Raw genomic sequence first — 18,622 nt, 5'->3', positions numbered from 1 at the left:
ATAATTACACTTACGGACTTCCCCTATGACAAGTCCTCGGTAGTATAGTGGTCAGTGTCTCCGCCTGTCACGCGGAAGACCGGGGTTCGATTCCCCGCCGGGGAGCAATTTTGTAAAATCCAAAGGATTACATTTTAATGCGTTTCACTTCCTCTTACCTCTAACAAGATGGCCCTTGCTTTACTTTTCGATGATTTTTATCTCCCGTATAGATTTCTTTCCCTTTTAAGACAATATTAATGGAGAAATGTCCCCCATGCTCTTCGTCAAGGATTCGTTCAGAGCGGCAGGACGTCGTATTCGTTTTCGAGTGGACAAATCCTCGCCCTGATGCCACGAGGCGATCTCTCGAATACCGATAACAAATCCATTCTCTAGCTAATAATTCGTTCTGATATTCCCAGCGCGTGGAAGAAATTCATTGTTCCGTCCTTCTAATTTCTCAATAGGTCGCCATTCGCAGGGAGGGCGGGCTACTTATTTAGGGGAAATTCACGATGCTCTATGGGCAAAAGTATTTCGGTTTACAAGATCTGTATAAAAAGTATCGGTAACAATTTTTTCCTGACGTGCATTGCGTGAAGTGCTAAATGCAGACGCATGATCGCAGATATCGTATTATTGGCATTGATACAAGTTGACAATGAACACACCATTATCACTGAAATGTTTGGCGATGCGAAAGATCTGCGCTGAAATAGTCCTCCCGAAGGTCTTAACAGACGACCAAGAGCAGAGTCGAGTGGTAACCGGCTATCTGACGAAAAACGACATCGCGACGATTCCCCAACCCCCTAACAGTACCCTAATTGGCACCAGCAGACTGTTTCCAATTCCCAAAAGTGAAATTCTACCTCAAAGAGCACCACCATGGGACCCTAAGTGCCGCCAAAGAAGCTTGCATGCGTACCCTTAAGGACCTTCCGCCTAACCGGAAACATTTGATATAAAAATTTGAAAAATATTGATGATTTAACGTGAAAAAGCCGCTGGAAACTGTGTTTCGACGCCCGAGGGATCTAGTTTGAAAGATTTTGAGGCGCTGTAACAATATCTGAAATAAATATATTTTTTACGAAACTTCTCCCGATACTTTTTATACTAACCATGTACCTGCTGGAAGGGGCGTGGGCGGGTGTGGTAATCCGAAGACGTCGAACAAGAGCAGCGGGTACAGGGATTGCCTCTCGGAGGGTCTCCGGGTTTTTGCTAGGCGGCGTACTGTGGGTAAGGGGGGAGAGAGGATGGGAGGAAGGCCCGAGAAAGCACTCCCATTTCTCTCAGAAGTCTTTCAAAATTTCTCATTTTCGACGTTTAATAGCGAGCAAGAGAGTCGGGGAGGAAACTGCTCTTTGTCTACAACCTTCTACTTCCTGCAAGTTTTAATTCCACTCTTTTCGCTATATTCTCGTTATTAAGAGTTACGAAACATGAGTCGTTTGTCCTTTGTTTCCCCTGTTGCGTCGTTCCTTTGTGTCTTTTGCTGGTTTCAGGTGATCCTGATTAGTCTGGGGTAACTACGCCACAATTTATGATTTGCATTTTATTTTTCCGAACAATGTATAGGTCATCACACTGTAGAGAAGGAAACGGTATTGAAGTTAATGGCTCGTCGCTAAGGTTGGCTCTGTGTTGATGAACGGGAGATGTTCAGAGGGTGTTGGGCAGATTTACGTACCATAGCCCTTAGAGTACCTATGGATTGGATTCAACAAACAATATTTGAAATTTCCAATTTTAATTTAGTTATTTCATTGCCTTTCGATATTTTTTACTTTTAAATTTCACTGAAATTGCCCATTTCTTTGTTATTATTCATGGCATGGACAACAAGTATCAAGAACAATTTTTTCATGACGTGATTGTACGTCGCAGCGCGCTCGCATTGCACAGGCTCCGTGGTGGAGGGTCTTATCTTCAACATGCGTCAAGCGCCAATCGCCTGCGAGCTTTCTTTCAGGCTGGATCGTGTTTTTATTGGAACTTTCTGGAGAGACTCGGTGCAAGCGCAAAATGCAGCGAACGATTGAACTGCAGTACGCCATCAAATTTTGCGCTGGATTGGGGAAATCGGGTGCGGAGACGTTGAGCAAGATTCGCCAAGTGTCCAAGGATGAAAGCATAGTACCAACTGCAGTTTATAAGCGGCACCAGCTCTTCAAATATGGCCCCGCGCTGAACGGCCATCGACGTCAAGAACCGACGACAACGCGTGAGTTAAGTGCTGAATTCAGACCATCGGTTAAGTAGTCGCATGATCTCAAATCATTTTGATATTGATAAGATGACCCTGTACACCGTTATCACTGGAAATTTGATGATGCAAAAGATCTAAGTTAAACTCGTCCTCCCGAAGGTCTTGACGGACGGCCAAGAGCAGAGGCGAGTGCCTGCTTGTGAAGACCTTCTGCAACGGCATCGGAACGATTCCCCAACCCCCTTACAGTCCCAAATTGGTACCAGCATACTATTTCCTATTCCCAAAAGTGAAATCCTCCCACAAAGGACGCCACTACTATGGGACCCTGAGTGCCGTCAAAGGAATTTGCACGCGTACCCTTAAGGATCTTCCAGAATCCGCCCACCAGGGAGCCTTCGAGTCGTGGCTCAAGTGCGTCGACGCTCAAGGGATATTCTTTGAAGAATTTAGAGGCATTGTAGCAATGTCTGAAATGAATCTTTTTCCCGAAGCTTTTCCCGGTTATTTGTATACAAACCTTGAATGTCCCTACTGATGTAATCAAATGATTCAAATTCTCAAAGAAATTTGTACATTCACTGTACAATTATTCGGAAGCAACTCGAAAGCTCAGAAAGTATCTGTTGTGCGCCTCATTTGACGGATGAAGGTTATGCTACGCTGTTATACTATATACAGGTAAGATAATTAGACATGGAAACGCGACCGTTGCAATTTAATTAGTTCAGGGAATGGTTAAAGGTTCGGTTCGGTGCTTAAGTGCTTGCGGTGTGGGATGAAAGACGCCTCGACAGTTATCCGGCTTCAGTGAGGAGGAGTCGAGAAGAGGGAAAGATAACAGTTTCAAAGCAAATTTTCCACGACGCCAATCTCATTCGCGCGAAAAGCGAAATCTCGTTTAATTGTCCGGACTCTAAACCGCGAGTACGTGCATCGTTCATAACGGCGCCGTTCGCGCTTCTTTTTTTTTCTCTTCGCTCGCGCGGAGGAACGTTGAGCGTGATTCCCACTGAGCAGGAGGACACCGGGACGTTGAGGCGACGACACGCGAGGGGAAGCTCTCCCCGCCCCTCCCACTCCACCTTGCGCGCGGAGAGAGCTCTTTTATATATCGGGAAAAAACCACGAGCGTAACTGGACAAATCTCGAGTGCATACGTAATTAGGATGGAATGGCAAGTGAATGTCGACAGGAAAAGTGAATGGGCAGAATCAAGTCGGCGATTTTAATTTCTAAAAAAGACTTTTTTTCCATCTTAAACATTCGAATGGACGCCTATGACACGGGGTGAGTGAAAAGTAAGGACGGCAATTAAACATGATTCCTCATATTTGGAGAGGATCGCTCTCATGCAGAACTTTAAACGGAGAGATTCAATGAAACAAAGATCTTCCTTCAATCGAGGTCAGTTAATCATAGATGACTCATCATCGAGTTATAATATTATTGTTGAGCTTCAAAATTTGATACAGCCAATAGGCAGCCATATCCTTCGGCAGCCAATAGGCTCCTTCTATTCTTTTAAGTAATAATTTTAACTATATGCCATGTAAGCACTGATTGATTATACTCATGTTCCGATAATCTGGGAAGTTTAAAAAGTTTATAAGAAGCCAAAAGCTTAGGAAGACGAAATTATAGCTCCACTGATTGGATTACTCAATGGTTGTTACAATGGGAAAAGATCATTCGTTCCCGCTAATCTGGATTTGAAAAAACAGATAATAGTTAAAGAATGCAGTGGGATTCGAATCAGCTATCATTCTGCTAGTTGGCGAAAGAGAATCCCTAAGGAACTTCCGAGTCGCAGGCATCTGCTCCTTCCATTCCAGCCAGTATGTATTCCGTTTTGGAACACTCATATGAACTGACTCATTTTGGCATTAAGGTTATCGAGGGAATACGCTACAAGTACGTGCCGGAAGGATAACTGAGGAAGATTTAGAATCCCCACAGAGGGGATTCCTCAGTTCTCCGGATCAAAACGTGGGGGATTTGCGGGATTTTAGTCATTAATGCATTAAAGAAAACTTAAAAGCTGGCAGTCTGAACGGATGGAGGATTTCGATCGCAAAATTATCAAATCAGTTAATCTCGATTATGAGTCCATAGCGCGGATAAAGGGAGTGCTCCGCGGTGATTTACTTAGCGCGCAAGCAAAAATTAAAATACTTCGCGTTTCCACAGGATGGAATTTATTGCTGTCCGCTGCTTGTTAGACTTGTTAGATAGCCTTAAATTATATCCTATGGAGACGAAAAGTATTTTGATTAATCCTTGCAAACTACTCCGCAAACTATCAACCTCAATTATTTCTCAAAAAATCTTTGCGATTAAATTATTTTATTTGTCGAGCGTTCAGGCAACAAAAATAATTAAATACAATATTTTTAATGTGTCCACCCTCAAGAACGAATTAATCTACAAAAATATTTTGTTTTTTACATTTCAATTACGGGACTTTGCTGTGGTATATTATTACGAAACAGCAATTCTGCATTCGCACAATTTACCCGGTACCCCATGCGTACAACTTAACTCGTATCGGACCTTCTGGTGGAAATCAATGAGTTCTAACACATGAATTAGAGAAGCCGTGGTTCAAAAACAATTCATGTTACACATAAAATATTCTACAGGGGACTTTTAAACTTACCACAGCTTTGAGGAACAGCCCTCTTGATAGAAGCGGATACCTAGACACTACCAAAGAGTTTGGATACAAACGAAGATCTTAACCTAAGAATGCGGGACTTGAGCGGATGCCTTTTAGAAGAGCCATCTCTAGTTACGCCAACACTTTCGGTGGACTCCTATTCCATTAGTTTGTTAGTAAAACCAGAATCCTTGAATTTTTACTTCTTGGTTTCAGCGATCATTTAAAAATTGGCAAGTCCATACCGACGATGCAGAAAATATTCACGGAAGTAATTAATAGAGTGACGAATCTTCGCCGTGACTCTCCCACTTATAGTCACAAAATAGTAATTTTTAATTGGCATCTCCGTCGACTTTCCACCGGGAAATTATTTCAGCTCTCCTGACAGTCATAGCCCAACAGTTGGTTCATGAGGCTGCTATTACTACTGGTTGGAGCGTAGCCCGGCTTCACATCCGGGCTACGCTTCCGCACATCTCCAGCGTCATTCAAACTGTCATCGGTTCCTGGAAAACGCCGATGGCACAGGGGAAGGGACTCCCATCACAACGTGTGAGTTGCACACAGAGTCGACCTAAGCATGAGGAGATCTCGACACTTGACTTTCAAATCAACATTCGGAATGATTACTTTAGTGATGTAAAATCAGCATTCCCTCGGCTCTGCACTAGTGCACTGCCCTACAAAAATAATATATCAGTAACAGCATAAGAATGTTACCACGTGATGACCACCGGTCGAAGTGCCTGATTTCAGTGCCAAAGCCGTTACCTCCACCACTGGCCCACATCACATTTTCCATCCTTCTCCAAACTCGTATTCCAAAAACCTCCAAAGTTAAAGAGTAAGATGTTTAAAAAATAATTTCATGATCGCAAGTGAAAACTCTGTCAGTTTGGACGTCTTATGTGCATGAACCATCCTACAATAACCGGATTTCTCGAGTGTTCATGTAATTTCAATTCCCGTCGAAATATTTACGGTATCCCACGGACTATTGCTGTGTGACTAATCAAACTTATGACGGAAGATGGCGTTTACCTAATGCTACCTTACTTGTACCTCACGATCCTCAGTGATTCTGGATATAGCTCGAGCACAGGATATTCCCCCTTTGCCACCAGTGCTGTACATGGCGAAGTATATTGAATTTTTGCAATCATGAATTGATTTTATGAAGAAGGTTTCTCTAAATACCAAAGAAACTGCGGGAGATGCCGCAACAGTAACTTTAACGGAGTCATCCGCTAATATTCATTTCAATGCAACAATTTCAGTGTGTAAAAATCACTCGCCTTTTCCAGGATTCCAACCCGGATCCCTCGATATCCTACCGAGTTTAACCAGTTAAGCTGTCGAGGCGTCCTCTTAAACTCTGAAATTTAGGGGGATATTAAAGGAACAAGATGTTGTGACGAAATTCCGTGCATACAATGTCACAGGCATTCGTATTCGTGCGCGACGCGCCACTGTCCACGAGATTAAAGACAACTTTTAAACACTTAGGCTGTTTTTACCTTTGACAAATTTCCTAAGAAACTGCGGGAGATCCCGGTCAAGGTGAATGATTTTTACACTCTGAAATTGTTGCATTGAAAGTTTCTCTAGATTCATTTTTTACATCACGAATATTTATAAATATCGGATATTTCATTGTAGAGACCCTCTTCGGATGAAATGTGCGAAAGAGGCTGAATAAACTTCAAAATACTTCACGAATTGAAAGAAATAAAGGTGAAACAAAAAGAAACGGGAGAGCAAAGGGATGGGAACAGTGTCGTTCGCTGCCAGACAATTGCAACATGCATTCATGCATATCGGTGCTTTCTTCGTTTTGCGAATATTTTTCGGTAAAACATTATTTTTTGATTATTTTGATTGGCCAAAGGCAGATTAATCTTTCGATCATATAACATCCCCTTTGAATCGAATTTCATCTTTCCGACCGTCAAATATTTCTTTAGAATTTTGCAATTAGCTCTGAGAAAAATCGCATAGGATATTTAACAATCATGACCTGTCAAAAAGATATTCCCAGTCATGGAACTAATGTCAATGGAGAATTCGGTCGATAGACTTTGGAAAAATTATGTTTGGATCGCCGTAAAATTGAGAGAGAGTGTTCAGGGCCATATCGGCCAGTCAGTACGCATTTCGAGTGGGAGTTGAAGCCATCCGCAGGCAAACTGGTGCAAAGATTCTGGCCTTCAAAACGAAGAGGATGGTTCGACGGTGAACCGCAAGTGTCGGCTCTAATTCCGTATTTCCGTTTCCTCCCTCCCCCTCCCTCCCTCCCCCACTCGCCACAACCGCACGACTCTCCAAAATAAAACAATGCGAACGCTAACCGTTAATCTAAAAAAAAAACTATTTTCCTTTCATTTGCATCCAAACTTCCCTTCATGCAATTTTGAGTACGTTTTGGTTGAGCATACGGCAATGGGAAAGCAGTTGAACGTTGGAGCTAAAATAAAGATGAAATTCCCCTTACCTTTAGGTTACAGAAACCGCAAGTCCTAACTAAGCATTTGCGGATGATGATTAGAAAGTTAACAGTAGTCTTGAATTGCCCATCGATGAACTAAAAACTCTTAGAGTAGCTCATTCAGCAGAGCATTATATGTTGAAAAAGTCAGGCAAATTCGAATAATTGATGCTCAATGATTCTCCAAAGGCACGAATCGGTTTTCAACTTTTTTTTGCGATGCTCTAATCACTCGCTTTCTCCCTTCCTACGCCATAGTGACCAACTCAGGCTCGAAAGTAAGAGTTTCACCTGAGATTTAGTGGCAGGAATATTATACCATAAACATTCTCATTCCGTGCAAAAAAGCTAGTTTCCGGGACGTTAAATTTCTTTTTCCTCACCTATTAAGCCCACAAAAACCGTTGACTTCATCTTCTTTCTCGTCCTTGATATGTGTATAAGTATATACATATCAAGCATGCATATATATATATATATATATATATATATATATATATATATATATATATATATATATAACGATTATACGGAAACACTCACACGAGCAGCAAATAATGGGACGGCACAATAGAACACAAATAGAATAGCAACATTTAAAAGGACACTCACACGGTAAATTGTTTGAGCTTTCGGCCCTCTCACAGGCATTCTTCAAGTGAGACTGAAGAAGGCCTCTGAGAGGGCCGAAAGCTCGAACAATTTAACATGTGAGTGTCCTTTTAAATGTTGCTATTCAATTTGTGTTCTATTCAAGTTCAAAAGGTGTTTATTTTTCCAAGTAGTTGTACAGAGGTAACAATAAATATAGACATTTAACAGATAAATTTAACAGAGTTATAACAGCATTGTACAACTGACAAGGAAGCCCTGTTATAGGCAGCATGCCTCTTCATCTCCGTGTTCTATTGTGCCGTCCCATTATATATATATATATATATATATATATATATATATATATATATGTATATGCATGCTCAAGCAATAAGTGAGCGGTTACAGAACAACGTGTTCTTATTACCAGCGGTTGTCGTTTGGCGGTTTCTATCACACGAACAGTCGGCCGAAGGTGAATGAATATTACCCCTGCGATTATGACTAGGTAGACTACAATTACGGATGGTAATGAGATTGCAATTATGATAATTATTCTATAAATCAGTCTCTACACAATACTTGTTTATTTTGAAGCAAATCTACGCTGGGTTAACATGCTTGGAGACTTGATTGATCAAAAGGGCAGTATCAAGTGTGCATAATTTCCATGCGAGAATGCATCCAAGGAAAAATAATGAAGCTGTTTTGAGCGTGTAACTTCTCACAGGAGTTACACAGTTACACATCTGAAATAGTGAATTTTAAATAGATTCATGCAAAACGTAAGGAATGATTCTGCATGCGCAAATAGCCATGGTTCTAACTTGTTCGTTATTTGGGCCAGGTGGGTTTTAGCGGTGAAATTGGAACTCCTACGGGGAGCGTGGGAAGGTTTCTAATAATTGGAAGTGAATTTTGACTGATCTAGCGTAGATGAACACTAATTGACAGATGTGCCATCATAAGATATCTGTGCCGTGTGCCTAGGAGTCACTTTGGTCGAAAGATTCATGGCTGGTAAGCCGGATGAGTCATCGATAGTGTTACGATATGAAGGAGGAAGAACTCCTCGATTTGAATATTTCTATTCGATTTAATATTTGAACTTTTTGATCAAAAGTTTCGAGTTGTTAAGTTGAGAGCATCATTTTAGTTGGGTATTAAAATTTGACTTTTCTTCCTATAAAATTAATTGGGAATCGAATTGAAATCGTTGGTGAAATCCATATATATATATATATATATATATATATATATATATACACACACACACACACACAGACGATTTGTTTCCGGGTAAAGGTGACCAAATTAATTACTGAGGTCTCCTCCGTGCTTCCCTTAACACAGAGTCCTGATACAGGGAACAGACGCACTGGTTGACGTTCGTGGGAATTCCTCATGCACCGTCCAGGGTTGCCGAACTCTCCGTTTATCGAACCGGCCACTTAAATTCTCGCGTGACTCGGACCTTGTCTGAATCAGTTCCCTTGAGAGGAACGGAGTTCGTTGAATTACTTTCGCATTCTGTTATTGCGAGCCTTTCAGAGCATTATATCAGCACTTTGGCTCTGTCCATTGCCACATGGACTTACAGACACCAAAGACTGCCGATTATCGTTTAAGCCCATAATAAAGTAAGTTAAGGCAAAAACTGAATCTCATTAAACTGAATAAAAATAACAGGCCCATTAAAGTGATAATGGCAATTTATTTTCTCGATCATATCGTGTATACTCGTCTATCATTTGCATTGGAGATCTTAAGGAAAAGTATTGAAAAAGAAAATATGATAACAACATTATGGTTATTGTAAATTTCCAACGTTTCTGTTTATATTTTCGTCATCAAATCGAAATGACAGTTTAGAAAAAATCCATGACTAAATCAAGAAAAACCATAAACACAGTAATGAACCGCGAAGGTCGGTTTGTTGGGTGATGGTAGAGTTCATCCAAAACTGTGCCCTATACGGTGCGTGAAATTCACACATTAGCAGGGTGGTTAGGGGGGTCAGTTCCTTTCCCTGTGCCGTCTATGGTTTCCCAGGAAGATCTGGTGCCCGAAAAATCTTGGGTGGAGCTGAGGGTGCTCAGAGATACGTGCCCGGGAATCGAACCCGGCCCCTTCAGTAATCAGTAGCCCAACGCTCTGCCCCTGGACTACCACGTAGGGTTCCATGTTGACATTTGAGCATCGTTTTTCGCCTCGAAAAACACCGCAATCGCCGCCATCGGCCACACGAAAGTTTCGGCATTGCAGCGAAAACACGAATTCCTCACCCATGCCGCATTAACGCGGGGTCGTTCATTTTCTCCACCTTGAATGAGCATTTTTGAATTTCCTTGAATTTCCTCCACGTGAATGAGCAAATTCCTGTCGCAGTGTCCCCTTGATTTATCCTTCTCGCGATGCCCCTTCTTGTGTGAACGGATTTCTTCTAACTCCCCAAAAGGACGTACTCGTCAAACAAACGCAGTGCATTCTGTGGCTTGCATTCTGCTTTTATCTCCGGCCCATCCGTTCGCCGGACCAGGGTGTGGGGAAGGGGAGGTCGGGGCGGACGACATCTAACGGAGGTCGCCGTGTTCCATCCAGATTCGCCCTTCCCCCCATCCGCCCACCCACCAACCCTCGACCCCCTCACTCCCCCTAGCGCCAGCCGGATTCACGCAGCACGCCGGCGTCGGGAGGGCTGGACGGGGTGAATTGGCAGGAACAGGAGCAGGGGAGGGGGCACTGGGGTTGGATGTGGCAGTGGAGGAAAGAGTTTGGGTGCGCCCTTCCAGGTTCTACTACAAGATTTTGTTTGCCGGAATTTCAAGAGTTAACCTTATGAATTCTTCTCCAATTTGGCGGTCATATCGCAAGGTGTGAAAATCTGTTAAGTCAATTTGTTGGTTTACGTACGCACAAAGCGAGTTCTCCGAATGAAAACTCTCCTCTTTCCGTTACACCATGCTCTCCAGACCGCGAAGAACAATTCCGTTTCCACGGTTACCTGAAGTTGCCTAACACCTCCCGCCACACGCCCCTGCGGCGGCTTTCTGGGTGTTAGATAGATGTAGATAAAAGTTCCCTGAACCGCCTCGAAGTGGTGCGACAGGGGATGGGTGTCCTCCAGCATGCGTCTCTTACATGTATGTGATTATTCGATTAATTGGACTATCTGTAAAACGAATGGGAAATGACGGAACTATTTTCAACTGACAAGCTAATAAGTTCATGTTCACATATCCATCGTCTTCGTACGATTCAATTCGTTAAAATTCACTGCAGTACACGCCCACATTTACTGAGGTCAAAACCTTTTCGAGAGGATGAAAGTTGTGGAAACAACTGACGAACGGCATGCGTGCTCTCGCGGAGGTATGATTTCACGTTGGGCAGCAAGTGTTAAAACACGTATTAAATGGCTCTCCATCCAGCCTCTACAGAGTGCAGAATCGTGACTCGCTTTAGCAGACGAACGCTCGCGTGACCATCGAGTCAGTTCTTGGGAGAAACGATTTTCGCGAGTGTTTCCTTGAAGCAAAATGTACGCAGTGTAAGCATACAGGAACTATATAAGCGTAATTATTTTTTTATGAAATCGTGGCGCCTATTAACGATAGCCGTGCCCTTCGAATCTCACCGGAGATAAACACAAGGACGGGTCCGACGACCAAAAATCGAAGTTGATATAAATAGGCAAACCCTCCCTCAACGTTGTGTAGTTTCCCCCTTTGATTCCTTCCGTGGCGTCCCTTCTTTCTTTTCTCCCAAGGAGGAGGTAACCAAGAGGCCGACTCGCACGAAAGGCATTAGTGTACAAATGTGAACTCGGAGTGGAGTTGCATAAGACGAAGGACTACATTTAGGGAATCTGTAAATGAGGCCCCAGGAAATATATTTAATAAAGATAATAAATGATAATGTATTATATAAGAGATTTTTTGCGGTGTCGCAAAGTGAATTTCTTGCGTTGCATTGATTCACTTTTCCCAACAATCTACCTGGACCCTCCCAATGGACAACAATCTTGACGGGGTGGAACGACTTGTGCGTTATGTTATTTAAGTTATTTTAGTGCCCCGCAAGCCGTCGCTAGGGTGTATGGCAGGGGTTGAATACCCACCTGACTAATTTTGACCCTAATATGACCCTACCGCGTTCAGACAATGTTAATGTGATACATTATCGTCCGTGGCTAGAATGGCATCTCAAACCTATCCGTTCTAGACTCCATTTCTCTAATTTTCTTTGACATGATCTCCACTACCGTAGTACAATGGGAATAATAATGCATTTCCTATACCATTTCTAAAGAGACGCCCTTCCAATCAACGAAAGAGATTTAAATTAACCCTAAAGAAAAATTGGTTTTAAAATGTTTAAAATTTGCCTCTTAAAGAAGGAAATTATGCTATGCTCTGAAATTTGAAAGTAAATATGCTTCTGATTTCCATTTTGATTCAACTTTACATTAAGCTTGGCAGTATTGAGTCAAAAGTTATTCTACAAATTACGTAGCACCCTGATAGCCACCTCTTGGATGTGTGGCAAGGGGTGATTACATACCAGGCTACATTTGACCCAAACAATACTTTTCCCTCATGGCGCGGTTGGATAACGTTGTTCTAATCCCTAATGGTTCGTGGAAAAAATAACATCTTAAATCTATCTGTTCTACCCTTGATCTCTCTAATTTCATTGGGATGACATCTCCTACCGTAGTACGATGGGGGTAATAACACATTTTCAACGTCACCGCTAAAGACGCGTCCTTCCAATTTATTCAAGAGATTTAATTGGAAAAATAACCATCCCTCCATTAGTGTAAAAGTATACTTAAATAGGGTGAAATACTAGAGATAGGTTAGTTTTGCTCAAGAATATTTAAAATTACCGCAAAATAAAGAACATGAATGGTGATTATTTTTGGCACTCGGTGAAGATCGAATATTTTCAGGCCTGCATGTAAGTATTCATTGTAGTTATTTCCACAGGTAGTCATAGTTTCACCTGGTGACCATATGGTGAGCACATGCTCAGGTGTAGGCCACAATGGCGTAGGCCACCTTTCTGGTCACCAAATCGCGGGTGGGGAAACGGCACGCCACGGGTGTAATCCAGTGAACAAAATGGCTTTCCTCACAGTCTCCACTTTCCATGCGAGTGCTACGTCCACTCCCCGAGTCGACTTCTCTCGAGCGTCCTTGAGATGCTGAGGAAACCTGGAGACCGATATCCGGGCAACCACGGACACGCCTTCCCGCGTTATTCGATACGAATGGGACTGGGGACGGGAGACGGAGATAGAGAGGGTGGGAGGGAGGGGGGGACTCCATCGTCGATCACCCCAGCTCACGAAGCCCTCCCCTCCGTATGTTCTCTCCTCTGTCCACTGTCCGACTCATTTCTCATATGACTTAATCTTTCGTCCCCTACTCATCTATCCAAAGATAAATAAAAAACTCTGGCATGTTTGAATGTTATTTACAATCTCAAAAATGTTATCAGTTTCACTCGGATTCGTAACAATTGATATGGTACTGAGGGCAAATGACGAAGATTAAATGAGCAGAAGATATGTATCACGAAGTAGTAATAGTATTTAGGGGAGACGACCGACAGCTGAGGTCATTTGCGCCATTAGGGATGGACAGGAAAGGATGAAGGGTGGAGAGAAACCCGGCGTCGGTATTAGCCTACCCTTTACGAAAGGCGCCAAGGGGTCTGCAGCTTAACCTCCCATCCGATGGACGGCGTACTCACTCAAAGTGCCCTCCACAAAGCACCTCAAGAAGGGATCGAGATACCACTGGCCAATATTCAACACCGCCGGGATTTGAACCCAGGCCCTCAGGGTGGGAAGCCAGTACGATAGCCACCGCACCATCTCGATCCCCTAACACAAAGTATACGTACAGAAAGACGGAATAGGAAAAGGACGCAACAAGTGCCACTCGTAAAAGAAATAATGACCAGACCAAGCAAGCCGTGAGAAACTATATGTAGAATTGTTAGGAGCCAAATGGTTGTGAATATATTATAGAAAATCATAAAAGAAGCACTCGGCCGGACATCAAGGGATCCGGGTTCGAATCCCGTTCAAGGTGAATGATTTTTATACTCTGAAATTGTTGTATTGTAATGCTAACTTAGCTGATGACTCCGTTAAAAGTTACTGTTGCGGCATCTCTCGCAGTTTCTTGGAATCTTAAAAGAAATGGAGAGAGGAAAATGCTTGGACCAGATAAATAGAAACGTAAGGAAGAAGACGTGCGGGAGAGAATTAGATTGTCCACGGGAGTTCCCAGTGGAAGTCCTCAAGTCAGCCGATGCCGGAATGGAGACTGATCAATGAATACTTCATGATGGAAATATGCGCTATGTTTTTCTCGGTTGATGCGGAGTTAAATACAGTACTTGGGGACCAGCCATCGTAATTTCGTCCGTAAAAAAACCTTTTTTGTTCCATCCGCTTCACTCCTCCTTCGACCCCATTCTGGCTTCATAATCAGCGGTGTGGAAATTAACGACATCTAGAATTTCTTGCTTTTTATCTTCGGCCAATCCATCCTTGAAGGTAGTTCTCCCAACGCGTCGACTTTCACTACATTCTCCATCAAAACTTCAGAATGGTTCTAAAAAAAATTTCAGCCATTTCTGTTGGGTAAGTTTTTCAAACTATATCAACGGAAACTGTTCCCCGATTGCAATGGAACTAACCGCCAAGTAGATGAATGAAAGAGAGAAAAATAAAGACAAACTTCGAGCTGAAAATGTCGCCAAACTCTTTAAAAATGACCCAACGTGCATCCAAATAAATAACGCAACATATGAGAAGAGTTTTCGAAAACTTTTTTGAACGACTCAACGTGTGCATCGCTCACCAAGGTCGTCACTTGGATGAAATAATTTTCAAATCCTAATAAAAATAAAATGGCATTAAATTTAATTTTCAGAAATAAAAACGTTTTTATAATTAATATTCACCCGTCAAATTAGGGAGTCCATTCCTCTCCACCCTGTAGTTCGAAACATAGAGATTGTGACCAGTAGGTGAGGACTATCCTCTGCAAAAGTTGCATTACTAGTTAGCATTTCCAACATATGATAGCTGCGTAAAAGAAAACTCCATTGCATCTTGAATAATGGATTTGTTGACTCCAAATCCCGACAAGATCGGCGTCCTATTCGGAAGAGATAAGGAGAAAAAAGAAGAGCACAAGCCACAAATGTGCATATTGTGTGTCGATATAAATCTTTCGTAACTAAGTGGATTGGTACACTACGTCACCACGGCGGTGAATTGAGGGACAGGAAACGTGCATGACCTCGGTCAGCACTCCATCTGTGTTAACCCGCTCGTACCTTAGAGTCAACTAATAGTGTACTTATGTTCTAGAGGCAAGACGTTCGTATCCATCATTTGGGCACTTGGCAATTCTTAAATGGAATTAGTATAAAAATGTAATAGTGATCTGGTACGTGACAGGTATCAAGGCTGAGACCCATATTCTATTCTCAACTATCCTAACCAATGGTTGCTAACATCATTGAAAGCAATCGTATGAAAACAGTTCAATGTTCGCTAAAAAAAACTCTTGCCGCAACACTATTTCGTATCTGTATTGAAAAATCAATCAATTGGTGCCATATTTCAATCCTAACTCTTGCGAGGTATGGATAATAATGGTATTTTTTTCAAAATTCAGCAACTTACTTTCTTCTCTCTTTAAATACTCTTACGTCTTAAATCGCAATACGCTTTGTTATTAGTCGCGAGTGTCTCCAATCGCGCAAGGTTCCGCCAATGGCGAACTGGTTTGTCTTGAGTCTCGCGACGCTGTTTGTTTACGAATTGCCTCTCCCGCCCCCTCAGCATCCGCCTCCTCTTTCGAGAGACCAGTTGGGAGGTGCTGACGCCCTTGGGTCGTGCCGTCGGAGGGAGGGCATGGTGTCTGCGGCACCGCGGGTGGGGCAGCCGCTGTTGTTTTGGCTGCCGAGGAGAGGGACTCACCCATGGACGGGGGGATTAGGGGGGGTGGGACGAGGCGTTGGGTGTTTAGAGGGTCCGGACGCCTTAAAGCAGAGGAGGGAGACAAGTCGTTCGGGAACCGGTGATCGTTTCTAGTGCCGTAGCATTCAGCTGTTGAGAAAACTATGCTCGAACCGGAGTATAAGAAAAAAGTGGGTGCAAAAGTACAGTATTTTCTTATTTAAGTACCCTGCAAGCCACCGCTAGGGTGTATGCAAGGGACTGAATACACACCAGATTAAGTTTGACTCAAACATGACCCTATCGCGGTCGAACAATATTATTATGATCCCTTATCATTCGTGGAAAAAATTACATCTTAAATCTATCTGTTCTACACTTGATCTCTTTAATTTTATCGACATGATCTCTTATGCATGAGTAATATTGAGCTTCATTCTCAAATATTAGGAATTAAGCATATTCTTGACTTCATCTTGGCACTAATCTTATCTCATAAATGAATGATCGAAGCCAATTTAAAGTTAACTCAGTCTCCGCGTGTATTCCGAGTGCGCATTTATCATCGGAGATTTATCAGAGTCCCTGCTTACAACTTAGCGTAGTTTGAACGTGCAATTTTGCGTGAAAACAGATGCTCGTCGCGAATTATAACGATCGCCAACTTCTCCGAAGTTCGCCTGTAAATAAGTCTTCATTAACTCTTGGAATATGTCGCTCATGTTAATTTTTTTACAATAAAGAAGGACACTCTTTACCTCCTTCTCTGAGAAGAAGTGTAGGTGCCTACTTAAATTGATATGATGCTCAGCAAATTCAGTCATCCTTGGAAGGGGATTGGATGATTGGACTTGGATCCGATTAGACTACTTATTGGAGAACCCGTACATGACAACTTTGATGGATTTTTGTATGAGTAATGTTCTTCGATTCGATTGAGGGTTTTTACAGGTCTGAAGAATGAACAGCATGTTATACCGTGCAATAGTTACGAGAGCAGTCCAGAAAGTAACATTTGTTTGCGTGTTGCGACCGAAGTAGTGGGGGGAGCCGAATGATTGTTTTATTGACACACACACACAAGGGCAGTACACCTCGAGCTGCATTGTTCGGAAGGCCGCAACACTTGTCGTTTGTTTAGAATTGCGAGTCAAAATGAACAATACAATTTGAAATCCCGCCAAATCTAAAATCCGTTTGGTGATAAGGTTTTTGCTGGCAATAAATTTTAAAGCTGCTATCGTGCAATCGGGAAATTTGTGCTGTGCATCGATTAAGTGATGAGTGACATTGTTAAGCGCCTGCGGTGCTGTTAGTTTAAGAGTGGACGGAGAAATGTCCATTATGCCCAAGAATATTTTTGGCCGTGCGTCAGTTCACCCGTCACAAGGCTGGGCCGATCACTTGGGTCCTCGACGTGAACATTGTCGCGACCATTTTTAGATTGAATGCGCCACTGCCTCACTCCGCCTTCTCTCATTACTCTGTCTTCGTACAATTCACAAAGTTGCCTATGAATTTCAACTGAGTTGTGGTTTTTTCGCCAGTAAAAAACTAATCACAGATCGCCCTTCACAACTCGCGGGATTTTCTATTGCAGCTCTATATGTTTAATGAATCTATTCCCTGATGCATTGAACATAAAGAGAGATTCCACCCAGAGATGTCTCACTATAACTTAATTTTGAATTAGGAGTGACTTTTAGTTAATCGACTCCATGCGTCTGGAACTTTTTTATCGATATATATTGAGTGAAACGGCGTCCATTGCTGTCGTATTCCTACCAAAAATATCATGTCCTCCTCAAGCCATTAGCCCTGAACCCTTTGGTGAAAGGTAACATGTGGAAACAATGAAGGCTTTTTCTATCTCGACGCTGTAAGATAGAAAAGTTTTTAAATAGAATACATATGAAGACATTAACCCAGGCCCTTCGCCAGACTATCGCATTAGGCTAATAAGGGCTTGTCTCTCATTAAAAATTGCAGGAGATCACTCAAAGGTGGATTCGTTTGAGCGTGGTTGTTATGAATGAGTTTTTCCATTCCAAAATTCACCCATTAGTGATTATATAGAGAAATAAGGCGTTAAAAATCAACATTGTGACTTTATCGCCGTTTCTTCGACCGACTCATCCTTTCCACGTTTCAATCAACAATTATTTATGCCGTCGGACCTGAATTCAAATTATGGTCGACAAATTTTCACTTGACTTTTGATTCAGGAATTCAACTCCCTACTTTCAGTTATAATCGTTCAAGGGAAAAGGAAATAAAACCATCAAGTGTCGTCGCCAAACATGCACATACGGCGACACTTCTAATCGATTATCGATTTCGAAAATTTCATTGCGAAATTCGGGATTGGACCTTCCGACTCCATGTCTCCTTGATATGCACAGACGTTCGAGTACGGGAGAGTAACCAAGATGTCTATCAAGTACCATATCACACCAAAGGGGTTCTAAAGTCTTGGCTTCATCGAAATAAAAATATTAATATGGCATTGTGATGGTGTGTAGAGCCAGCGACTTGGGCGCGGAGTTTACCGCCCCCTGCGGCTTTTCTTCCCCGGTGGGGTGGCTGACTCCCCGCCGGGGAAGCTCTTGGAGTGCTCATCGGCAACTCGGGTTCGACACCTTAGGAGGAGGAGGGCATCGCGCGCACACAAGGCATACGTTTATGTCGCCCGGA

General features: G+C 42.6%; 1 protein-coding gene and 1 non-coding gene across 2 annotated transcripts in view; one reads left to right on the top strand and one right to left on the bottom strand.

The window, feature by feature from the left end:
• Window positions 1–18,622, bottom strand: part of LOC139694276 (bicaudal D-related protein homolog) — a 329,317-nt gene that overhangs the window by 269,436 nt on the left and 41,259 nt on the right. The gene's annotated exons all lie outside the window — the stretch shown is intronic.
• TRNAD-GUC (transfer RNA aspartic acid (anticodon GUC)) lies at window positions 34–105 on the top strand. Its single transcript has one exon. It is a non-coding gene; the product is annotated as a tRNA-Asp (tRNA).

This window comes from Hetaerina americana, unplaced genomic scaffold (assembly GCF_022747635.1).
Source record: "Hetaerina americana unplaced genomic scaffold, ioHetAmer1.1.p SCAF_5, whole genome shotgun sequence".
Lineage (NCBI taxonomy): Eukaryota > Metazoa > Arthropoda > Insecta > Odonata > Calopterygidae > Hetaerina > Hetaerina americana.
This window is presented reverse-complemented; position numbering and strand designations above follow the sequence as displayed.